Raw genomic sequence first — 27,850 nt, forward strand, 5'->3', positions numbered from 1 at the left:
TTACCACTCCTAATAGCAGCAGCTATAGGTCAGATACTGTTATTATTACCACTCCTAATAGCAGCAGCTATAGGTCAGATACTGTTATTATTACCACTCCTAATAGCAGCAGCTATAGGTCAGATACTGTAATTACCACTCCTAATAGCAGCAGCTATAGGTCAGATACTGTATTACCACTCCTAATAGCAGCAGCTATAGGTCAGATACTGATTACCACTCCTAATAGCAGCAGCTATAGGTCAGATACTGTTATTATTACCACTCCTAATAGCAGCAGCTATAGGTCAGATACTGTTATTATTACCACTCCTAATAGCAGCAGCTATAGGTCAGATACTGCTATTACCACTCCTAATAGCAGCAGCTATAGGTCAGATACTGTTACCACTCCTAATAGCAGCAGCTATAGGTCAGATACTGTTACCACTCCTAATAGCAGCAGCTATAGGTCAGATACTGTTATTATTACCACTCCTAATAGCAGCAGCTATAGGTCAGATACTGTATTTACCACTCCTAATAGCAGCAGCTATAGGTCAGATACTGTTTACTACCACTCCTAATAGCAGCAGCTATAGGTCAGATACTGTTACCACTCCTAATAGCAGCAGCTATAGGTCAGATACTGTTATTATTACCACTCCTAATAGCAGCAGCTATAGGTCAGATACTGTTATTATTACCACTCCTAATAGCAGCAGCTATAGGTCAGATACTGTTACCACTCCTAATAGCAGCAGCTATAGGTCAGATACTGATTATTACCACTCCTAATAGCAGCAGCTATAGGTCAGATACTGTTATTATTACCACTCCTAATAGCAGCAGCTATAGGTCAGATACTGTTATTATTACCACTCCTAATAGCAGCAGCTATAGGTCAGATACTGTTATTATTACCACTCCTAATAGCAGCAGCTATAGGTCAGATACTGTTACCACTCCTAATAGCAGCAGCTATAGGTCAGATACTGTTACCACTCCTAATAGCAGCAGCTATAGGTCAGATACTGTTATTATTACCACTCCTAATAGCAGCAGCTATAGGTCAGATACTGTTATTATTACCACTCCTAATAGCAGCAGCTATAGGTCAGATACTGTTACCACTCCTAATAGCAGCAACTATAGGTCAGATACTGTTACCACTCCTAATAGCAGCTGCTGTAGGTCAGATACTGTTACCACTCCTAATAGCAGCAGCTATAGGTCAGATACTGTTACCACTCCTAATAGCAGCAGCTATAGGTCAGATACTGTTACCACTCCTAATAGCAGCAGCTATAGGTCAGATACTGTTACCACTCCTAATAGCAGCAGCTATAGGTCAGATACTGTATTTTACCACTCCTAATAGCAGCAGCTATAGGTCAGATACTGTTACCACTCCTAATAGCAGCAGCTATAGGTCAGATACTGTTATTATTACCACTCCTAATAGCAGCAGCTATAGGTCAGATACTGTTATTATTACCACTCCTAATAGCAGCAGCTATAGGTCAGATACTGTTACCACTCCTAATAGCAGCAGCTATATGTCAGATACTGATTTACCACTCCTAATAGCAGCAGCTATAGGTCAGATACTGTTATTATTACCACTCCTAATAGCAGCAGCTATAGGTCAGATACTGTTACCACTCCTAATAGCAGCAGCTATAGGTCAGATACTGTTATTATTATCACTCCTAATAGCAGCAGCTATAGGTCAGATACTGTTACCACTCCTAATAGCAGCAGCTATATGTCAGATACTGTTACCACTCCTAATAGCAGCAGCTATATGTCAGATACTGTTACCACTCCTAATAGCAGCAGCTATAGGTCAGATACTGTTATTATTACCACTCCTAATAGCAGCAGCTATAGGTCAGATACTGTTACCACTCCTAATAGCAGCAGCTACAGGTCAGATACTGTTATTATTACCACTCCTAATAGCAGCAGCTATAGGTCAGATACTGTTACCACTCCTAATAGCAGCAGCTATAGGTCAGATACTGTTACCACTCCTAATAGCAGCAGCTATAGGTCAGATACTGTTACCACTCCTAATAGCAGCAGCTATAGGTCAGATACTGTTATTATTACCACTCCTAATAGCAGCAGCTATAGGTCAGATACTGTTATTATTACCACTCCTAATAGCAGCAGCTATAGGTCAGATACTGTTATTATTACCACTCCTAATAGCAGCAGCTATAGGTCAGATACTGTTATTATTACCACTCCTAATAGCAGCAGCTATAGGTCAGATACTGTTACCACTCCTAATAGCAGCAGCTATAGGTCAGATACTGTTACCACTCCTAATAGCAGCAGCTATAGGTCAGATACTGTTATCACTCCTAATAGCAGCAGCTATAGGTCAGATACTGTTACCACTCCTAATAGCAGCAGCTGTAGGTCAGATACTGTTACCACTCCTAATAGCAGCAGCTATAGGTCAGATACTGTTATCATTACCACTCCTAATAGCAGCAGCTATAGGTCAGATACTGTTATTATTACCACTCCTAATAGCAGCAGCTATAGGTCAGATACTGTTTCCACTCCTAATAGCAGCAGCTATAGGTCTGATACTGTTACCACTCCTAATAGCAGCAGCTTTAGGTCAGATACTGTTACCACTCCTAATAGCAGCAGCTATAGGTCAGATACTGTTATTATTACCACTCCAAATAGCAGCAGCTATAGGTCAGATACTGTTACCACTCCTAATAGCAGCAGCTATAGGTCAGATACTGTTACCACTCCTAATAGCAGCAGCTGTAGGTCAGATACTATTACCACTCCTAATAGCAGCAGCTATAGGTCAGATACTGTTATCATTACCACTCCTAATAGCAGCAGCTATAGGTCAGCTACTGTTATTATTACCACTCCTAATAGCAGCAGCTATAGGTCAGATACTGTTACCACTCCTAATAGCAGCAGCTATAGGTCAGATACTGTTATCATTACCACTCCTAATAGCAGCAGCTATAGGTCAGATACTGTTATTATTACCACTCCTAATAGCAGCAGCTATAGGTCAGATACTGTTACCACTCCTAATAGCAGCAGCTATAGGTCAGATACTGTTATCATTACCACTCCTAATAGCAGCAGCTATAGGTCAGCTACTGTTATTATTACCACTCCTAATAGCAGCAGCTATAGGTCAGATACTGTTACCACTCCTAATAGCAGCAGCTATAGGTCAGATACTGTTACCACTCCTAATAGCAGCAGCTATAGGTCTGATACTGTTACCACTCCTAATAGCAGCAGCTTTAGGTCAGATACTGTTATTATTACCACTCCTAATAGCAGCAGCTATAGGTCAGATACTGTTACCACTCCTAATAGCAGCAGCTATAGGTCAGATACTGTTACCACTCCTAATAGCAGCAGCTATAGGTCAGATACTGTTACCACTCCTAATAGCAGCAGCTATAGGTCAGATACTGTTACCACTCCTAATAGCAGCAGCTATAGGTCAGATACTGTTACCACTCCTAATAGCAGCAGCTATAGGTCAGATACTGTTATTGTTACCACTCCTAATAGCAGCAGCTATAGGTCAGATACTGTTATTATTACCACTCCTAATAGCAGCAGCTATAGGTCAGATACTGTTATTATTACCACTCCTAATAGCAGCAGCTATAGGTCAGATACTGTTATTATTACCACTCCTAATAGCAGCAGCTATAGGTCAGATGCTGTTACCACTCCTAATAGCAGCAGCTATAGGTCAGATACTGTTACCACTCCTAATAACAGCAGCTATAGGTCAGATACTGTTATTATTACCACTCCTAATAGCAGCAGCTATAGGTCAGATACTGTTATTATTACCACTCCTAATAGCAGCAGCTATAGGTCAGATACTGTTACCACTCCTAATAGCAGCAGCTATAGGTCAGATACTGTTATTATTACCACTCCTAATAGCAGCAGCTATAGGTCAGATACTGTTATTATTACCACTCCTAATAGCAGCAGCTATAGGTCAGATACTGTTATTATTACCACTCCTAATAGCAGCAGCTATAGGTCAGATACTGTTATTATTACCACTCCTAATAGCAGCAGCTATAGGTCAGATACTGTTATTATTACCACTCCTAATAGCAGCAGCTATAGGTCAGATACTGTTACCACTCCTAATAGCAGCAGCTATAGGTCAGATACTGTTACCACTCCTAATAGCAGCAGCTATAGGTCAGATACTGTTATTATTACCACTCCTAATAGCAGCAGCTATAGGTCAGATACTGTTACCACTCCTAATAGCAGCAGCTATAGGTCAGATACTGTTACCACTCCTAATAGCAGCAGCTATAGGTCAGATACTGTTACCACTCCTAATAGCAGCAGCTATAGGTCAGATACTGTTACCACTCCTAAAAGCAGCAGCTATAGGTCAGATACTGTCACCACTCCTAATAGCAGCAGCTATAGGTCAGATACTGTTACCACTCCTAATAGCAGCAGCTATAGGTCAGATACTGTTACCACTCCTAATAGCAGCAGCTATAGGTCAGATACTGTTACCACTCCTAATAGCAGCAGCTATAGGTCAGATACTGTTACCACTCCTAATAGCAGCAGCTATAGGTCAGATACTGTTATTATTACCACTCCAAATATCAGCAGCTATAGGTCAGATACTGTTACCACTCCTAATAGCAGCAGCTATAGGTCAGATACTGTTACCACTCCTAATAGCAGGAGCTGTAGGTCAGATACTGTTACCACTCCTAATAGCAGCAGCTATAGGTCAGATACTGTTATCATTACCACTCCTAATAGCAGCAGCTATAGGTCAGATACTGTTATTATTACCACTCCTAATAGCAGCAGCTATAGTTCAGATACTGTTATTATTACCACTCCTAATAGCAGCAGCTATAGGTCAGATACTGTTATTATTATCACTCCTAATAGCAGCAGCTATAGGTCAGATACTGTTATTATTACCACTCCCAATAGCAGCAGCTATAGGTCAGATACTGTTATCATTACCACTCCTAATAGCAGCAGCTATAGGTCAGATACTGTTATTATTACCACTCCTAATAGCAGCAGCTATAGTTCAGATACTGTTATTATTACCACTCCTAATAGCAGCAGCTATAGGTCAGATACTGTTATTATTACCACTCCTAATAGCAGCAGCTATAGGTCAGATACTGTTACCACTCCTAATAGCAGCAGCTATAGGTCAGATACTGTTATTATTACCACTCCTAATAGCAGCAGCTATAGGTCAGATACTGTTTACCACTCCTAATAGCAGCAGCTATAGGTCAGATACTGTTACCACTCCTAATAGCAGCAGCTATAGGTCAGATACTGTTATTACTACCACTCCTAATAGCAGCAGCTATAGGTCTGATACTGTTACCACTCCTAATAGCAGCAGCTATAGGTCAGATACTGTTATTATTACCACTCCTAATAGCAGCAGCTATAGGTCAGATACTGTTATTATTACCACTCCTAATAGCAGCAACTATAGGTCAGATACTGTTACCACTCCTAATAGCAGCAGCTATAGGTCAGATACTGTTATTATTACCACTCCTAATAGCTGCAGCTATAGGTCAGATACTGTTATTATTACCACTCCTAATAGCAGCAGCTATAAGTCAGATACTGTTATTATTACCACTCCTAATAGCAGCAGCTATAGGTCAGATACTGTTATTATTACCACTCCTAATAGCAGCAACTATAGGTCAGATACTGTTACCACTCCTAATAGCAGCAGCTATAGGTCAGATACTGTTATTATTACCACTCATAATAGCAGCAGCTATAGGTCAGATACTGTTATTATTACCACTCCTAATAGCAGCAGCTATAGGTCAGATACTGTTACCACTCCTAATAGCAGCAGCTATAGGTCAGATACTGTTACCACTCCTAATAGCAGCAGCTATAGGTCAGATACTGTTACCACTCCTAATAGCAGCAGCTATAGGTCAGATACTGTTATTATTACCACTCCTAATAGCAGCAGCTATAGGTCTGATACTGTTACCACTCCTAATAGCAGCAACTATAGGTCAGATACTGTTACCACTCCTAATAGCAGCAGCTGTAGGTCAGATACTGTTACCACTCCTAATAGCAGCAACTATAGGTCAGATACTGTTACCACTCCTAATAGCAGCTGCTGTAGGTCAGATACTGTTACCACTCCTAATAGCAGCAGCTATAGGTCAGATACTGTTACCACTCCTAATAGCAGCAGCTATAGGTCAGATACTGTTACCACTCCTAATAGCAGCAGCTATAGGTCAGATACTGTTACCACTCCTAATAGCAGCAGCTATAGGTCAGATACTGTTACCACTCCTAATAGCAGCAGCTATAGGTCAGATACTGTTACCACTCCTAATAGCAGCAGCTATAGGTCAGATACTGTTACCACTCCTAATAGCAGCAGCTATAGGTCAGATACTGTTACCACTCCTAATAGCAGCAGCTATAGGTCAGATACTGTTTACCACTCCTAATAGCAGCAGCTATAGGTCAGATACTGTTACCACTCCTAATAGCAGCAGCTATAGGTCAGATACTGATTATTACCACTCCTAATAGCAGCAGCTATAGGTCAGATACTGTTATTATTATCACTCCTAATAGCAGCAGCTATAGGTCAGATACTGTTACCACTCCTAATAGCAGCAGCTATATGTCAGATACTGTTACCACTCCTAATAGCAGCAGCTATAGGTCAGATACTGTTATTATTATCACTCCTAATAGCAGCAGCTATAGGTCAGATACTGTTATTATTATCACTCCTAATAGCAGCAGCTATAGGTCAGATACTGTTACCACTCCTAATAGCAGCAGCTCTATGTCAGATACTGTTACCACTCCTAATAGCAGCAGCTATAGGTCAGATACTGATTACCACTCCTAATAGCAGCAGCTATAGGTCAGATACTGTTATTACCACTCCTAATAGCAGCAGCTATAGGTCAGATACTGTATTACCACTCCTAATAGCAGCAGCTATAGGTCAGATACTGTTACCACTCCTAATAGCAGCAGCTTCAGGTCAGATACTGTTATTATTACCACTCCTAATAGCAGCAGCTATAGGTCAGATACTGTTACCACTCCTAATAGCAGCAGCTATAGGTCAGATACTGTTACCACTCCTAATAGCAGCAGCATAGGAGCCATAGCAGCAGCTATAGGTCAGATACTGTTATTATTACCACTCCTAATAGCAGCAGCTATAGGTCAGATACTGTTATTATTACCACTCCTAATAGCAGCAGCTATAGGTCAGATAGTGTTATTGTTACCACTCCTAATAGCAGCAGCTATAGGTCAGATACTGTTACCACTCCTAATAGCAGCAGCTATAGGTCAGATACTGTTACCACTCCTAATAGCAGCAGCTATAGGTCAGATACTGTTACCACTCCTAATAGCAGCAGCTATAGGTCAGATACTGTTACCACTCCTAATAGCAGCAGCTATAGGTCAGATACTGTTATTATTACCACTCCTAATAGCAGCAGCTATAGGTCAGATACTGTTATTATTACCACTCCTAATAGCAGCAGCTATAGGTCAGATACTGTTATTATTACCACTCCTAATAGCAGCAGCTATAGGTCAGATACTGTTACCACTCCTAATAGCAGCAGCTATAGGTCAGATACTGTTATTATTACCACTCCAAATAGCAGCAGCTATAGGTCAGATACTGTTACCACTCCTAATAGCAGCAGCTATAGGTCAGATACTGTTATCATTACCACTCCTAATAGCAGCAGCTATAGGTCAGATACTGTTATTATTACCACTCCTAATAGCAGCAGCTATAGGTCAGATACTGTTACCACTCCTAATAGCAGCAGCTATAGGTCTGATACTGTTACCACTCCTAATAGCAGCAGCTTTAGGTCAGATACTGTTACCACTCCTAATAGCAGCAGCTATAGGTCAGATACTGTTATTATTACCACTCCAAATAGCAGCAGCTATAGGTCAGATACTGTTACCACTCCTAATAGCAGCAGCTATAGGTCAGATACTGTTACCACTCCTAATAGCAGCAGCTGTAGGTCAGATACTATTACCACTCCTAATAGCAGCAGCTATAGGTCAGATACTGTTATCATTACCACTCCTAATAGCAGCAGCTATAGGTCAGATACTGTTACCACTCCTAATAGCAGCAGCTATAGGTCAGATACTGTTATTATTACCACTCCTAATAGCAGCAGCTATAGGTCAGATACTGTTACCACTCCTAATAGCAGCAGCTATAGGTCAGATACTGTTATTATTACCACTCCTAATAGCAGCAGCTATAGGTCAGATACTGTTATTATTACCACTCCTAATAGCAGCAACTATAGGTCAGATACTGTTACCACTCCTAAAAGCAGCAGCTATAGGTCAGATACTGTCACCACTCCTAATAGCAGCAGCTATAGGTCAGATACTGTTACCACTCCTAATAGCAGCAGCTATAGGTCAGATACTGTTACCACTCCTAATAGCAGCAGCTATAGGTCAGATACTGTTACCACTCCTAATAGCAGCAGCTATAGGTCAGATACTGTTACCACTCCTAATAGCAGCAGCTATAGGTCAGATACTGTTATTATTACCACTCCAAATATCAGCAGCTATAGGTCAGATACTGTTACCACTCCTAATAGCAGCAGCTATAGGTCAGATACTGTTACCACTCCTAATAGCAGGAGCTGTAGGTCAGATACTGTTACCACTCCTAATAGCAGCAGCTATAGGTCAGATACTGTTATCATTACCACTCCTAATAGCAGCAGCTATAGGTCAGATACTGTTATTATTACCACTCCTAATAGCAGCAGCTATAGTTCAGATACTGTTATTATTACCACTCCTAATAGCAGCAGCTATAGGTCAGATACTGTTATTATTACCACTCCTAATAGCAGCAGCTATAGTTCAGATACTGTTATTATTACCACTCCCAATAGCAGCAGCTATAGGTCAGATACTGTTATTATTACCACTCCTAATAGCAGCAGCTATAGGTCAGATACTGTTATTATTACCACTCCTAATAGCAGCAGCTATAGGTCAGATACTGTTATCATTACCACTCCTAATAGCAGCAGCTATAGGTCAGATACTGTTATTATTACCACTCCTAATAGCAGCAGCTATAGGTCAGATACTGTTATTATTACCACTCCTAATAGCAGCAGCTATAGGTCAGATACTGTTATTATTACCACTCCTAATAGCAGCAGCTATAGGTCAGATACTGTTACCACTCCTAATAGCAGCAGCTATAGGTCAGATACTGTTATTATTACCACTCCTAATAGCAGCAGCTATAGGTCAGATACTGTTACCACTCCTAATAGCAGCAGCTATAGGTCAGATACTGTTACCACTCCTAATAGCAGCAGCTATAGGTCAGATACTGTTATTACTACCACTCCTAATAGCAGCAGCTATAGGTCTGATACTGTTACCACTCCTAATAGCAGCAGCTATAGGTCAGATACTGTTATTATTACCACTCCTAATAGCAGCAGCTATAGGTCAGATACTGTTATTATTACCACTCCTAATAGCAGCAGCTATAGGTCAGATACTGTTACCACTCCTAATAGCAGCAGCTATAGTTCAGATACTGTTATTATTACCACTCCTAATAGCAGCAGCTATAGGTCAGATACTGTTACCACTCCTAATAGCAGCAGCTATAGGTCAGATACTGTTACCACTCCTAATAGCAGCAGCTATAGGTCAGATACTGTTATTACTACCACTCCTAATAGCAGCAGCTATAGGTCAGATACTGTTACCACTCCTAATAGCAGCAGCTATAGGTCTGATACTGTTACCACTCCTAATAGCAGCAGCTATAGGTCAGATACTGTTATTATTACCACTCCTAATAGCAGCAGCTATAGGTCAGATACTGTTATTATTACCACTCCTAATAGCAGCAGCTATAGGTCAGATACTGTTATTATTACCACTCCTAATAGCAGCAGCTATAGGTCAGATACTGTATTATTACCACTCCTAATAGCAGCAGCTATAGGTCAGATACTGTTATTATTACCACTCCTAATAGCAGCAGCTATAGGTCAGATACTGTTATTATTACCACTCCTAATAGCAGCAGCTATAGGTCAGATACTGTTATTATTACCACTCCTAATAGCAGCAGCTATAGGTCAGATACTGATTACCACTCCTAATAGCAGCAGCTATAGGTCAGATACTGTTATTATTACCACTCCTAATAGCAGCAGCTATAGGTCAGATACTGTTATTATTACCACTCCTAATAGCAGCAGCTATAGGTCAGATACTGTTATTATTACCACTCCTAATAGCAGCAGCTATAGGTCAGATACTGTTATTATTACCACTCCTAATAGCAGCAGCTATAGGTCAGATACTGTTATTACCACTCCTAATAGCAGCAGCTATAGGTCAGATACTGTTACCACTCCTAATAGCAGCAGCTATAGGTCAGATACTGTTATTATTACCACTCCTAATAGCAGCAGCTATAGGTCAGATACTGTTATTATTACCACTCCTAATAGCAGCAGCTATAGGTCAGATACTGTTACCACTCCTAATAGCAGCAGCTATAGGTCAGATACTGTTACCACTCCTAATAGCAGCAGCTATAGGTCAGATACTGTTACCACTCCTAATAGCAGCAGCTATAGGTCAGATACTGTTACCACTCCTAATAGCAGCAGCTATAGGTCAGATACTGTTTATTACCACTCCTAATAGCAGCAGCTATAGGTCAGATACTGTTACCACTCCTAATAGCAGCAGCTATAGGTCAGATACTGTTATTATTACCACTCCTAATAGCAGCAGCTATAGGTCAGATACTGTTATTATTACCACTCCTAATAGCAGCAGCTATAGGTCAGATACTGTTACCACTCCTAATAGCAGCAGCTATAGGTCAGATACTGTTACCACTCCTAATAGCAGCAGCTATAGGTCAGATACTGTTACCACTCCTAATAGCAGCAGCTATAGGTCAGATACTGATTACCACTCCTAATAGCAGCAGCTATAGGTCAGATACTGTTTTATTACCACTCCTAATAGCAGCAGCTATAGGTCAGATACTGTTACCACTCCTAATAGCAGCAGCTATAGGTCAGATACTGATTATTACCACTCCTAATAGCAGCAGCTATAGGTCAGATACTGTTATTATTACCACTCCTAATAGCAGCAGCTATAGGTCAGATACTGTTATTGTTACCACTCCTAATAGCAGCAGCTATAGGTCAGATACTGTTTACCACTCCTAATAGCAGCAGCTATAGGTCAGATACTGATTATTACCACTCCTAATAGCAGCAGCTATAGGTCAGATACTGTTACCACTCCTAATAGCAGCAGCTATAGGTCAGATACTGTTACCACTCCTAATAGCAGCAGCTATAGGTCAGATACTGTTATTATTACCACTCCTAATAGCAGCAGCTATAGGTCAGATACTGTTACCACTCCTAATAGCAGCAGCTATAGGTCAGATACTGTTATTATTACCACTCCAAATAGCAGCAGCTATAGGTCAGATACTGTTACCACTCCTAATAGCAGCAGCTATAGGTCAGATACTGTTAGCACTGCTAATAGCAGCAGCTGTAGGTCAGATACTGTTACCACTCCTAATAGCAGCAGCTATAGGTCAGATACTGATATTACCACTCCTAATAGCAGCAGCTATAGGTCAGATACTGTTATTATTATCACTCCTAATAGCAGCAGCTATAGGTCAGATACTGTTACCACTCCTAATAGCAGCAGCTATAGGTCAGATACTGTTATTACCACTCCTAATAGCAGCAGCTATAGGTCAGATACTGATTATTACCACTCCTAATAGCAGCAGCTATAGGTCAGATACTGTTTACCACTCCTAATAGCAGCAGCTATAGGTCAGATACTGTTACCACTCCTAATAGCAGCAGCTTTAGGTCAGATACTGTTACCACTCCTAATAGCAGCAGCTATAGGTCAGATACTGTTATTATTACCACTCCAAATAGCAGCAGCTATAGGTCAGATACTGTTACCACTCCTAATAGCAGCAGCTATAGGTCAGATACTGTTACCACTCCTAATAGCAGCTGCTGTAGGTCAGATACTGTTACCACTCCTAATAGCAGCAGCTATAGGTCTGATACTGTTATTATTACCACTCCTAATAGCAGCAGCTATAGGTCAGATACTGTTACCACTCCTAATAGCAGCAGCTATAGGTCAGATACTGTATTACCACTCCTAATAGCAGCAGCTATAGGTCAGATACTGTTATTATTACCACTCCTAATAGCAGCAGCTATAGGTCAGATACTGTTTACCACTCCTAATAGCAGCAGCTATAGGTCAGATACTGTTATTATTACCACTCCTAATAGCAGCAGCTATAGGTCAGATACTGTTACCACTCCTAATAGCAGCAGCTATAGGTCAGATACTGTTACCACTCCTAATAGCAGCAGCTATAGGTCAGATACTGTTATTATTACCACTCCTAATAGCAGCAGCTATAGGTCAGATACTGTTATTTTACCACTCCTAATAGCAGCAGCTATAGGTCAGATACTGTTACCACTCCTAATAGCAGCAGCTATGGGTCAGATACTGTTACCACTCCTAATAGCAGCAGCTATAGGTCAGATACTGTTTACCACTCCTAATAGCAGCAGCTATAGGTCAGATACGTGTTACCACTCCTAATAGCAGCAGCTATAGGTCAGATACTGTATTATTACCACTCCTAATAGCAGCAGCTATAGGTCAGATACTGTTATTTTACCACTCCTAATAGCAGCAGCTATAGGTCAGATACTGTTACCACTCCTAATAGCAGCAGCTATAGGTCAGATACTGTTACCACTCCTAATAGCAGCAGCTATAGGTCAGGTACTGTTATTATTACCACTCCTAATAGCAGCAGCTATAGGTCAGATACTGTTATTATTACCACTCCTAATAGCAGCAGCTATAGGTCAGATACTGTTACCACTCCTAATAGCAGCAGCTATAGGTCAGGTACTGTTATTATTACCACTCCTAATAGCAGCAGCTATAGGTCAGATACTGTTACCACTCCTAATAGCAGCAGCTATAGGTCAGATACTGTTACCACTCCTAATAGCAGCAGCTATAGGTCAGATACTGTTATTATTACCACTCCTAATAGCAGCAGCTATAGGTCAGATACTGTTACCACTCCTAAAAGCAGCAGCTATAGGTCAGATACTGTCACCACTCCTAATAGCAGCAGCTATAGGTCAGATACTGTTACCACTCCTAATAGCAGCAGCTATAGGTCAGATACTGTTTACCACTCCTAATAGCAGCAGCTATGGGTCAGATACTGTTACCACTCCTAATAGCAGCAGCTATAGGTCAGATACTGTTATTATTACCACTCCTAATAGCAGCAGCTATAGGTCAGATACTGTTACCACTCCTAATAGCAGCAGCTATAGGTCAGATACTGATTATTACCACTCCTAATAGCAGCAGCTATAGGTCAGATACTGTTATTATTACCACTCCTAATAGCAGCAGCTATAGTTCAGATACTGTTATTATTACCACTCCTAATAGCAGCAGCTATAGGTCAGATACTGTTATTATTACCACTCCTAATAGCAGCAGCTATAGGTCAGATACTGTTATTACCACTCCTAATAGCAGCAGCTATAGGTCAGATACTGTATATTACCACTCCTAATAGCAGCAGCTATAGGTCAGATACTGTTATTATTACCACTCCTAATAGCAGCAGCTATAGGTCAGATACTGTTATATATTACCACTCCTAATAGCAGCAGCTATAGGTCAGATACTGTTATTACCACTCCTAATAGCAGCAGCTATAGGTCAGATACTGTTACCACTCCTAATAGCAGCAGCTATAGGTCAGATACTGTTACCACTCCTAATAGCAGCAGCTATAGGTCAGATACTGTATTACCACTCCTAATAGCAGCAGCTATAGGTCAGATACTGTTACCACTCCTAATAGCAGCAGCTATAGGTCAGATACTGTTACCACTCCTAATAGCAGCAGCTATAGGTCAGATACTGTATTATTACCACTCCTAATAGCAGCAGCTATAGGTCAGATACTGTTTACCACTCCTAATAGCAGCAGCTATAGGTCAGATACTGTTTACCACTCCTAATAGCAGCAGCTATAGGTCAGATACTGTTATTACCACTCCTAATAGCAGCAGCTATAGGTCAGATACTGTTATTATTACCACTCCTAATAGCAGCAGCTATAGGTCAGATACTGATTACCACTCCTAATAGCAGCAGCTATAGGTCAGATACTGTATTATTACCACTCCTAATAGCAGCAGCTATAGGTCAGATACTGATTTTACCACTCCTAATAGCAGCAGCTATAGGTCAGATACTGTTATTACCACTCCTAATAGCAGCAGCTATAGGTCAGATACTGTTATTATTACCACTCCTAATAGCAGCAGCTATAGGTCAGATACTGTATTACCACTCCTAATAGCAGCAGCTATAGGTCAGATACTGTTATTATTACCACTCCTAATAGCAGCAGCTATAGGTCAGATACTGTTACCACTCCTAATAGCAGCAGCTATAGGTCAGATACTGTATATTACCACTCCTAATAGCAGCAGCTATAGGTCAGATACTGTTATTATTACCACTCCTAATAGCAGCAGCTATAGGTCAGATACTGTTACCACTCCTAATAGCAGCAGCTATAGGTCAGATACTGTTATTATTACCACTCCTAATAGCAGCAGCTATAGGTCAGATACTGTATTATTACCACTCCTAATAGCAGCAGCTATAGGTCAGATACTGTTATTATTACCACTCCTAATAGCAGCAGCTATAGGTCAGATACTGTTACCACTCCTAATAGCAGCAGCTATAGGTCAGATACTGTTTACCACTCCTAATAGCAGCAGCTATAGGTCAGATACTGTAATTACCACTCCTAATAGCAGCAGCTATAGGTCAGATACTGAATTACCACTCCTAATAGCAGCAGCTATAGGTCAGATACTGTTACCACTCCTAATAGCAGCAGCTATAGGTCAGATACTGTTAATTACCACTCCTAATAGCAGCAGCTATAGGTCAGATACTGTTACCACTCCTAATAGCAGCAGCTATAGGTCAGATACTGTTACCACTCCTAATAGCAGCAGCTATAGGTCAGATACTGTTACCACTCCTAATAGCAGCAGCTATAGGTCAGATACTGTTACCACTCCTAATAGCAGCAGCTATAGGTCAGATACTGTTTACCACTCCTAATAGCAGCAGCTATAGGTCAGATACTGTTACCACTCCTAATAGCAGCAGCTATAGGTCAGATACTGTTACCACTCCTAATAGCAGCAGCTATAGGTCAGATACTGTTTACCACTCCTAATAGCAGCAGCTATAGGTCAGATACTGTTACCACTCCTAATAGCAGCAGCTATAGGTCAGATACTGTTTACCACTCCTAATAGCAGCAGCTATAGGTCAGATACTGATTATTACCACTCCTAATAGCAGCAGCTATAGGTCAGATACTGTTATTATTACCACTCCTAATAGCAGCAGCTATAGGTCAGATACTGTTTACCACTCCTAATAGCAGCAGCTATAGGTCAGATACTGTTATTATTACCACTCCTAATAGCAGCAGCTATAGGTCAGATACTGTTATTATTACCACTCCTAATAGCAGCAGCTATAGGTCAGATACTGAATTACCACTCCTAATAGCAGCAGCTATAGGTCAGATACTGTATTACCACTCCTAATAGCAGCAGCTATAGGTCAGATACTGTTACCACTCCTAATAGCAGCAGCTATAGGTCAGATACTGTTATTATTACCACTCCTAATAGCAGCAGCTATAGGTCAGATACTGTTATTATTACCACTCCTAATAGCAGCAGCTATAGGTCAGATACTGTATTATTACCACTCCTAATAGCAGCAGCTATAGGTCAGATACTGTTATTATTACCACTCCTAATAGCAGCAGCTATAGGTCAGATACTGATTACCACTCCTAATAGCAGCAGCTATAGGTCAGATACTGTTATTATTACCACTCCTAATAGCAGCAGCTATAGGTCAGATACTGTATATTACCACTCCTAATAGCAGCAGCTATAGGTCAGATACTGTTACCACTCCTAATAGCAGCAGCTATAGGTCAGATACTGTTACCACTCCTAATAGCAGCAGCTATAGGTCAGATACTGTTATTATTACCACTCCTAATAGCAGCAGCTATAGGTCAGATACTGATTATTACCACTCCTAATAGCAGCAGCTATAGGTCAGATACTGTTACCACTCCTAATAGCAGCAGCTATAGGTCAGATACTGTTACCACTCCTAATAGCAGCAGCTATAGGTCAGATACTGTTATTACCACTCCTAATAGCAGCAGCTATAGGTCAGATACTGATTATTACCACTCCTAATAGCAGCAGCTATAGGTCAGATACTGTTTTACCACTCCTAATAGCAGCAGCTATAGGTCAGATACTGTTACCACTCCTAATAGCAGCAGCTATAGGTCAGATACTGTTACCACTCCTAATAGCAGCAGCTATAGGTCAGATACTGTTACCACTCCTAATAGCAGCAGCTATAGGTCAGATACTGTTACCACTCCTAATAGCAGCAGCTATAGGTCAGATACTGTTACCACTCCTAATAGCAGCAGCTATAGGTCAGATACTGTTACCACTCCTAATAGCAGCAGCTATAGGTCAGATACTGTTACCACTCCTAATAGCAGCAGCTATAGGTCAGATACTGTTATTATTACCACTCCTAATAGCAGCAGCTATAGGTCAGATACTGTATTGTTACCACTCCTAATAGCAGCAGCTATAGGTCAGATACTGTTACCACTCCTAATAGCAGCAGCTATAGGTCAGATACTGTTTTACCACTCCTAATAGCAGCAGCTATAGGTCAGATACTGTTACCACTCCTAATAGCAGCAGCTATAGGTCAGATACTGATTATTACCACTCCTAATAGCAGCAGCTATAGGTCAGATACTGTTATTACCACTCCTAATAGCAGCAGCTATAGGTCAGATACTGTTACCACTCCTAATAGCAGCAGCTATAGGTCAGATACTGTATTATTACCACTCCTAATAGCAGCAGCTATAGGTCAGATACTGATTATTACCACTCCTAATAGCAGCAGCTATAGGTCAGATACTGTTATTATTACCACTCCTAATAGCAGCAGCTATAGGTCAGATACTGTATTATTACCACTCCTAATAGCAGCAGCTATAGGTCAGATACTGTTACCACTCCTAATAGCAGCAGCTATAGGTCAGATACTGTTATTATTACCACTCCTAATAGCAGCAGCTATAGGTCAGATACTGTTATTATTACCACTCCTAATAGCAGCAGCTATAGGTCAGATACTGTTTTACCACTCCTAATAGCAGCAGCTATAGGTCAGATACTGTTTACCACTCCTAATAGCAGCAGCTATAGGTCAGATACTGTTATTATTACCACTCCTAATAGCAGCAGCTATAGGTCAGATACTGTTATTATTACCACTCCTAATAGCAGCAGCTATAGGTCAGATACTGATATTACCACTCCTAATAGCAGCAGCTATAGGTCAGATACTGTTATTATTACCACTCCTAATAGCAGCAGCTATAGGTCAGATACTGTTATTATTACCACTCCTAATAGCAGCAGCTATAGGTCAGATACTGTTATTATTACCACTCCTAATAGCAGCAGCTATAGGTCAGATACTGTATTATTACCACTCCTAATAGCAGCAGCTATAGGTCAGATACTGATTACCACTCCTAATAGCAGCAGCTATAGGTCAGATACTGTTACCACTCCTAATAGCAGCAGCTATAGGTCAGATACTGATTATTACCACTCCTAATAGCAGCAGCTATAGGTCTGATACTGTTATTATTACCACTCCTAATAGCAGCAGCTATAGGTCAGATACTGTTACCACTCCTAATAGCAGCAGCTATAGGTCAGATACTGTTACCACTCCTAATAGCAGCTGCTGTAGGTCAGATACTGTTTACCACTCCTAATAGCAGCAGCTATAGGTCAGATACTGTTTACCACTCCTAATAGCAGCAGCTATAGGTCAGATACTGTTACCACTCCTAATAGCAGCAGCTATAGGTCAGATACTGTTACCACTCCTAATAGCAGCAGCTATAGGTCAGATACTGTTACCACTCCTAATAGCAGCAGCTATAGGTCAGATACTGTTACCACTCCTAATAGCAGCAGCTATAGGTCAGATACTGTTACCACTCCTAATAGCAGCAGCTATAGGTCAGATACTGTTACCACTCCTAATAGCAGCAGCTATAGGTCAGATACTGTTACCACTCCTAATAGCAGCAGCTATAGGTCAGATACTGTTACCACTCCTAATAGCAGCAGCTATAGGTCAGATACTGTTTACCACTCCTAATAGCAGCAGCTATAGGTCAGATACTGTTACCACTCCTAATAGCAGCAGCTATAGGTCAGATACTGTTTACCACTCCTAATAGCAGCAGCTATAGGTCAGATACTGTTATTATTACCACTCCTAATAGCAGCAGCTATAGGTCAGATACTGTTACCACTCCTAATAGCAGCAGCTATAGGTCAGATACTGTTTATTACCACTCCTAATAGCAGCAGCTATAGGTCAGATACTGTTACCACTCCTAATAGCAGCAGCTATAGGTCAGATACTGTTACCACTCCTAATAGCAGCAGCTATAGGTCAGATACTGTTACCACTCCTAATAGCAGCAGCTATAGGTCAGATACTGTTACCACTCCTAATAGCAGCAGCTATAGGTCAGATACTGTTATTATTACCACTCCTAATAGCAGCAGCTATAGGTCAGATACTGTTATTATTACCACTCCTAATAGCAGCAGCTATAGGTCAGATACTGTTACCACTCCTAATAGCAGCAGCTATATGTCAGATACTGTTACCACTCCTAATAGCAGCAGCTATAGGTCAGATACTGTTACCACTCCTAATAGCAGCAGCTATAGGTCAGATACTGTTACCACTCCTAATAGCAGCAGCTATAGGTCAGATACTGTTACCACTCCTAATAGCAGCAGCTATAGGTCAGATACTGATTATTACCACTCCTAATAGCAGCAGCTATAGGTCAGATACTGTTATTATTACCACTCCTAATAGCAGCAGCTATAGGTCAGATACTGATTATTACCACTCCTAATAGCAGCAGCTATAGGTCAGATACTGATTACCACTCCTAATAGCAGCAGCTATAGGTCAGATACTGTTACCACTCCTAATAGCAGCAGCTATATGTCAGATACTGTTACCACTCCTAATAGCAGCAGCTATAGGTCAGATACTGTATTACCACTCCTAATAGCAGCAGCTATAGGTCAGATACTGTTACCACTCCTAATAGCAGCAGCTATAGGTCAGATACTGATTATTACCACTCCTAATAGCAGCAGCTATAGGTCAGATACTGTTACCACTCCTAATAGCAGCAGCTATAGGTCAGATACTGTTATTATTACCACTCCTAATAGCAGCAGCTATAGGTCAGATACTGTTACCACTCCTAATAGCAGCAGCTATAGGTCAGATACTGTTACCACTCCTAATAGCAGCAGCTATAGGTCAGATACTGTATTATTACCACTCCTAATAGCAGCAGCTATAGGTCAGATACTGATTATTACCACTCCTAATAGCAGCAGCTATAGGTCAGATACTGTTACCACTCCTAATAGCAGCAGCTATAGGTCAGATACTGTTACCACTCCTAATAGCAGCAGCTATAGGTCAGATACTGTTATTACCACTCCTAATAGCAGCAGCTATAGGTCAGATACTGATTTACCACTCCTAATAGCAGCAGCTATAGGTCAGATACTGTTATTATTACCACTCCTAATAGCAGCAGCTATAGGTCAGATACTGTTACCACTCCTAATAGCAGCAGCTATAGGTCAGATACTGATTATTACCACTCCTAATAGCAGCAGCTATAGGTCAGATACTGTTAATTACCACTCCTAATAGCAGCAGCTATAGGTCAGATACTGTTACCACTCCTAATAGCAGCAGCTATAGGTCAGATACTGTTATTACCACTCCTAATAGCAGCAGCTATAGGTCAGATACTGATTATTACCACTCCTAATAGCAGCAGCTATAGGTCAGATACTGTTATTACCACTCCTAATAGCAGCAGCTATAGGTCAGATACTGTATTACCACTCCTAATAGCAGCAGCTATAGGTCAGATACTGTTATTATTACCACTCCTAATAGCAGCAGCTATAGGTCAGATACTGTATTATTACCACTCCTAATAGCAGCAGCTATAGGTCAGATACTGTTATTATTACCACTCCTAATAGCAGCAGCTATAGGTCAGATACTGTTATTATTACCACTCCTAATAGCAGCAGCTATAGGTCAGATACTGTTATTATTACCACTCCTAATAGCAGCAGCTATAGGTCAGATACTGTTATTATTACCACTCCTAATAGCAGCAGCTATAGGTCAGATACTGTTAATTACCACTCCTAATAGCAGCAGCTATAGGTCAGATACTGTTACCACTCCTAATAGCAGCAGCTATAGGTCAGATACTGTTATTATTACCACTCCTAATAGCAGCAGCTATAGGTCAGATACTGTTATATTACCACTCCTAATAGCAGCAGCTATAGGTCAGATACTGTTATTATTACCACTCCTAATAGCAGCAGCTATGGGTCAGATACTGTTATTATTACCACTCCTAATAGCAGCAGCTATAGGTCAGATACTGTATTACCACTCCTAATAGCAGCAGCTATAGGTCAGATACTGTTACCACTCCTAATAGCAGCAGCTATAGGTCAGATACTGTTATTATTACCACTCCTAATAGCAGCAGCTATAGGTCAGATACTGTTTATTACCACTCCTAATAGCAGCAGCTATAGGTCAGATACTGTATTACCACTCCTAATAGCAGCAGCTATAGGTCAGATACTGATTTACCACTCCTAATAGCAGCAGCTATAGGTCAGATACTGTAATTACCACTCCTAATAGCAGCAGCTATAGGTCAGATACTGTCTATTACCACTCCTAATAGCAGCAGCTATAGGTCAGATACTGTTATTATTACCACTCCTAATAGCAGCAGCTATAGGTCAGATACTGTATTATTACCACTCCTAATAGCAGCAGCTATAGGTCAGATACTGATTATTACCACTCCTAATAGCAGCAGCTATAGGTCAGATACTGTTACCACTCCTAATAGCAGCAGCTATAGGTCAGATACTGTTTTTACCACTCCTAATAGCAGCAGCTATAGGTCAGATACTGTTATATTACCACTCCTAATAGCAGCAGCTATAGGTCAGATACTGTTATTACCACTCCTAATAGCAGCAGCTATAGGTCAGATACTGTTATTACCACTCCTAATAGCAGCAGCTATAGGTCAGATACTGTTACCACTCCTAATAGCAGCAGCTATAGGTCAGATACTGAATTACCACTCCTAATAGCAGCAGCTATAGGTCAGATACTGTTATTATTACCACTCCTAATAGCAGCAGCTATAGGTCAGATACTGTTATTACCACTCCTAATAGCAGCAGCTATAGGTCAGATACTGTTACCACTCCTAATAGCAGCAGCTATAGGTCAGATACTGTATTTACCACTCCTAATAGCAGCAGCTATAGGTCAGATACTGATTATTACCACTCCTAATAGCAGCAGCTATAGGTCAGATACTGTTACCACTCCTAATAGCAGCAGCTATAGGTCAGATACTGATTACCACTCCTAATAGCAGCAGCTATAGGTCAGATACTGTTACCACTCCTAATAGCAGCAGCTATAGGTCAGATACTGTATTTTACCACTCCTAATAGCAGCAGCTATAGGTCAGATACTGATTACCACTCCTAATAGCAGCAGCTATAGGTCAGATACTGTTACCACTCCTAATAGCAGCAGCTATAGGTCAGATACTGTTATTATTACCACTCCTAATAGCAGCAGCTATAGGTCAGATACTGTTACCACTCCTAATAGCAGCAGCTATAGGTCAGATACTGTTTATTACCACTCCTAATAGCAGCAGCTATAGGTCAGATACTGTTACCACTCCTAATAGCAGCAGCTATAGGTCAGATACTGTTATTATTACCACTCCTAATAGCAGCAGCTATAGGTCAGATACTGTTTACCACTCCTAATAGCAGCAGCTATAGGTCAGATACTGTTTTATTACCACTCCTAATAGCAGCAGCTATAGGTCAGATACTGATTACCACTCCTAATAGCAGCAGCTATAGGTCAGATACTGTTATTATTACCACTCCTAATAGCAGCAGCTATAGGTCAGATACTGTTATTATTACCACTCCTAATAGCAGCAGCTATAGGTCAGATACTGTTATTATTACCACTCCTAATAGCAGCAGCTATAGGTCAGATACTGTAATTACCACTCCTAATAGCAGCAGCTATAGGTCAGATACTGTTATTATTACCACTCCTAATAGCAGCAGCTATAGGTCAGATACTGTTATTATTACCACTCCTAATAGCAGCAGCTATAGGTCAGATACTGTTATTATTACCACTCCTAATAGCAGCAGCTATAGGTCAGATACTGTTATTATTACCACTCCTAATAGCAGCAGCTATAGGTCAGATACTGTTATTATTACCACTCCTAATAGCAGCAGCTATAGGTCAGATACTGTTATTATTACCACTCCTAATAGCAGCAGCTATAGGTCAGATACTGTTATTATTACCACTCCTAATAGCAGCAGCTATAGGTCAGATACTGTTATTATTACCACTCCTAATAGCAGCAGCTATAGGTCAGATACTGTTATTATTACCACTCCTAATAGCAGCAGCTATAGGTCAGATACTGTATATTACCACTCCTAATAGCAGCAGCTATAGGTCAGATACTGTTATTATTACCACTCCTAATAGCAGCAGCTATAGGTCAGATACTGATTACCACTCCTAATAGCAGCAGCTATAGGTCAGATACTGTTATTATTACCACTCCTAATAGCAGCAGCTATAGGTCAGATACATGTTACCACTCCTAATAGCAGCAGCTATAGGTCAGATACTGTTATTATTACCACTCCTAATAGCAGCAGCTATAGGTCAGATACTGTTTATTACTCCTAATAGCAGCAGCTATAGGTCAGATACTGTATTACCACTCCTAATAGCAGCAGCTATAGGTCAGATACTGTTATTATTACCACTCCTAATAGCAGCAGCTATAGGTCAGATACTGTTATTATTACCACTCCTAATAGCAGCAGCTATAGGTCAGATACTGTTACCACTCCTAATAGCAGCAGCTATAGGTCAGATACTGTTATATTACCACTCCTAATAGCAGCAGCTATAGGTCAGATACTGTTATTATTACCACTCCTAATAGCAGCAGCTATAGGTCAGATACTGTTATTATTACCACTCCTAATAGCAGCAGCTATAGGTCAGATACTGTTAATTACCACTCCTAATAGCAGCAGCTATAGGTCAGATACTGTTATTATTACCACTCCTAATAGCAGCAGCTATAGGTCAGATACTGTTATTATTACCACTCCTAATAGCAGCAGCTATAGGTCAGATACTGTTATATTACCACTCCTAATAGCAGCAGCTATAGGTCAGATACTGTTATTATTACCACTCCTAATAGCAGCAGCTATAGGTCAGATACTGTTATTATTACCACTCCTAATAGCAGCAGCTATAGGTCAGATACTGTTATTATTACCACTCCTAATAGCAGCAGCTATAGGTCAGATACTGTTATTATTACCACTCCTAATAGCAGCAGCTATAGGTCAGATACTGTTTACCACTCCTAATAGCAGCAGCTATAGGTCAGATACTGTTATTATTACCACTCCTAATAGCAGCAGCTATAGGTCAGATACTGTTATTATTACCACTCCTAATAGCAGCAGCTATAGGTCAGATACTGTTTACCACTCCTAATAGCAGCAGCTATAGGTCAGATACTGTTATTATTACCACTCCTAATAGCAGCAGCTATAGGTCAGATACTGTTATTATTACCACTCCTAATAGCAGCAGCTATAGGTCAGATACTGTTATTACCACTCCTAATAGCAGCAGCTATAGGTCAGATACTGTTATTATTACCACTCCTAATAGCAGCAGCTATAGGTCAGATACTGTTACCACTCCTAATAGCAGCAGCTATAGGTCAGATACTGTTATTATTACCACTCCTAATAGCAGCAGCTATAGGTCAGATACTGTTACCACTCCTAATAGCAGCAGCTATAGGTCAGATACTGATTACCACTCCTAATAGCAGCAGCTATAGGTCAGATACTGTAATTACCACTCCTAATAGCAGCAGCTATAGGTCAGATACTGTTATTATTACCACTCCTAATAGCAGCAGCTATAGGTCAGATACTGTTATTATTACCACTCCTAATAGCAGCAGCTATAGGTCAGATACTGATTACCACTCCTAATAGCAGCAGCTATAGGTCAGATACTGTTATTATTACCACTCCTAATAGCAGCAGCTATAGGTCAGATACTGTTATTATTACCACTCCTAATAGCAGCAGCTATAGGTCAGATACTGTTACCACTCCTAATAGCAGCAGCTATAGGTCAGATACTGTTATTATTATCACTCCTAATAGCAGCAGCTATAGGTCAGATACTGTTATTGTTACCACTCCTAATAGCAGCAGCTATAGGTCAGATACTGTTATTATTACCACTCCTAATAGCAGCAGCTACAGGTCAGATACTGTTATTATTACCACTCCTAATAGCAGCAGCTATAGGTCAGATACTGTTACCACTCCTAATAGCAGCAGCTATAGGTCAGATACTGTTACCACTCCTAATAGCAGCAGCTATAGGTCAGATACTGTTACCACTCCTAATAGCAGCAGCTATAGGTCAGATACTGTTACCACTCCTAATAGCAGCAGCTATAGGTCAGATACTGTTACCACTCCTAATAGCAGCAGCTATAGGTCAGATACTGTTACCACTCCTAATAGCAGCAGCTATAGGTCAGATACTGTTACCACTCCTAATAGCAGCAGCTATAGGTCCGATACTGTTACCACTCCTGAAAGCAGCAGCTATAGGTCAGATACTGTTACCACTCCTAATAGCAGCAGCTATAGGTCAGATACTGTTATTATTACCGCTCCTAATAGCAGCAGCTATAGGTCAGATACTGTTACCACTCCTAATAGCAGCAGCTATAGGTCAGATACTGTTATTATTACCACTCCTAATAGCATCAGCTATAGGTCAGATACTGTTACCACTCCTAATAGCAGCAGCTATAGGTCAGATACTGTTATTATTACCACTCCTAATAGCAGCAGCTATAGGTCAGATACTGTTACCACTCCTAATAGCAGCAGCTATAGGTCAGATACTGTTACCACTCCTAATAGCAGCAGCTATAGGTCAGATACTGTTATTATTACCACTCCTAATAGCAGCAGCTATAGTTCAGATACTGTTATTATTACCACTCCCAATAGCAGCAGCTATAGGTCAGATACTGTTACCACTCCTAATAGCAGCAGCTATATGTCAGATACTGTTATTATTACCACTCCTAATAGCAGCAGCTATAGGTCAGATACTGTTATTATTACCACTCCTAATAGCAGCAGCTATAGGTCAGATACTGTTATTATTACCACTCCTAATAGCAGCAGCTATAGGTCAGATACTGTTACCACTCCTAATAGCAGCAGCTATATGTCAGATACTGTTATTATTACCACTCCTAATAGCAGCAGCTATAGGTCAGATACTGTTATTATTACCACTCCTAATAGCAGCAGCTTTAGGTCAGATACTGTTATTATTACCACTCCTAATAGCAGCAGCTATAGGTCAGATACTGTTATTATTACCACTCCTAATAGCAGCAGCTATAGGTCAGATACTGTTATTATTACCACTCCTAATAGCTGCAGCTATAGGTCAGATACTGTTATTATTACCACTCCTAATAGCAGCAGATATAAGTCAGATACTGTTATTATTACCACTCCTAATAGCAGCAGCTATAGGTCAGATACTGTTATTATTACCACTCCTAATAGCAGCAACTATAGGTCAGATACTGTTACCACTCCTAATAGCAGCAACTATAGGTCAGATACTGTTACCACTCCTAATAGCAGCAGCTATAGGTCAGATACTGTTATTATTACCACTCCTAATAGCAGCAGCTATAGGTCAGATACTGTTATTATTACCACTCCTAATAGCAGCAACTAAAGGTCAGATACTGTTACCACTCCTAATAGCAGCAGCTATAGGTCAGATACTGTTATTATTACCACTCCTAATAGCAGCAGCTATAGGTCAGATACTGTTACCACTCCTAATAGCAGCAGCTATAGGTCAGATACTGTTATTATTACCACTCCTAATAGCAGCAGCTATATTTCAGATACTGTTATTATTACCACTCCCAATAGCAGCAGCTATAGGTCAGATACTGTTACCACTCCTAATAGCAGCAGCTATAGGTCAGATACTGTTATTATTACCACTCCCAATAGCAGCAGCTATAGGTCAGATACTGTTACCACTCCTAATAGCATCAGCTATAGGTCAGATACTGTTACCACTCCTAATAGCAGCAGCTATAGGTCAGATACTGTTACCACTCCTAATAGCAGCAGCTGTAGGTCAGATACTGTTATTATTACCACTCCTAATAGCAGCAACTATAGGTCAGATACTGTTACCACTCCTGATAGCAGCAGCTATAGGTCAGATACTGTTACCACTCCTAATAGCAGCAGCTATAGGTCAGATACTGTTATTATTACCACTCCTAATAGCAGCAGCTACAGGTCAGATACTGTTATTATTACCACTCCTAATAGCAGCAGCTATAGGTCAGATACTGTTACCACTCCTAATAGCAGCAGCTATAGGTCAGATACTGTTACCACTCCTAATAGCAGCAGCTATAGGTCAGATACTGTTACCACTCCTAATAGCAGCAGCTATAGGTCAGATACTGTTACCACTCCTAATAGCAGCAGCTATAGGTCAGATACTGTTACCACTCCTAATAGCAGCAGCTATAGGTCAGATACTGTTACCACTCCTAATAGCAGCAGCTATAGGTCAGATACTGTTACCACTCCTAATAGCAGCAGCTATAGGTCCGATACTGTTACCACTCCTGAAAGCAGCAGCTATAGGTCAGATACTGTTACCACTCCTAATAGCAGCAGCTATAGGTCAGATACTGTTATTATTACCGCTCCTAATAGCAGCAGCTATAGGTCAGATACTGTTACCACTCCTAATAGCAGCAGCTATAGGTCAGATACTGTTATTATTACCACTCCTAATAGCATCAGCTATAGGTCAGATACTGTTACCACTCCTAATAGCAGCAGCTATAGGTCAGATACTGTTATTATTACCACTCCTAATAGCAGCAGCTATAGGTCAGATACTGTTACCACTCCTAATAGCAGCAGCTATAGGTCAGATACTGTTACCACTCCTAATAGCAGCAGCTATAGGTCAGATACTGTTATTATTACCACTCCTAATAGCAGCAGCTATAGTTCAGATACTGTTATTATTACCACTCCCAATAGCAGCAGCTATAGGTCAGATACTGTTACCACTCCTAATAGCAGCAGCTATATGTCAGATACTG

At 40.7% G+C, this 27,850-nt stretch overlaps 1 protein-coding gene across 2 annotated transcripts in view; it reads left to right on the plus strand.

The window, feature by feature from the left end:
* Positions 1–27,850, plus strand: part of LOC106575363 (ubiquitin carboxyl-terminal hydrolase 40) — a 57,362-nt gene that overhangs the window by 22,771 nt on the left and 6,741 nt on the right. The gene's annotated exons all lie outside the window — the stretch shown is intronic.

Source organism: Salmo salar, chromosome ssa17, assembly GCF_905237065.1.
Source record: "Salmo salar chromosome ssa17, Ssal_v3.1, whole genome shotgun sequence".
Lineage (NCBI taxonomy): Eukaryota > Metazoa > Chordata > Actinopteri > Salmoniformes > Salmonidae > Salmo > Salmo salar.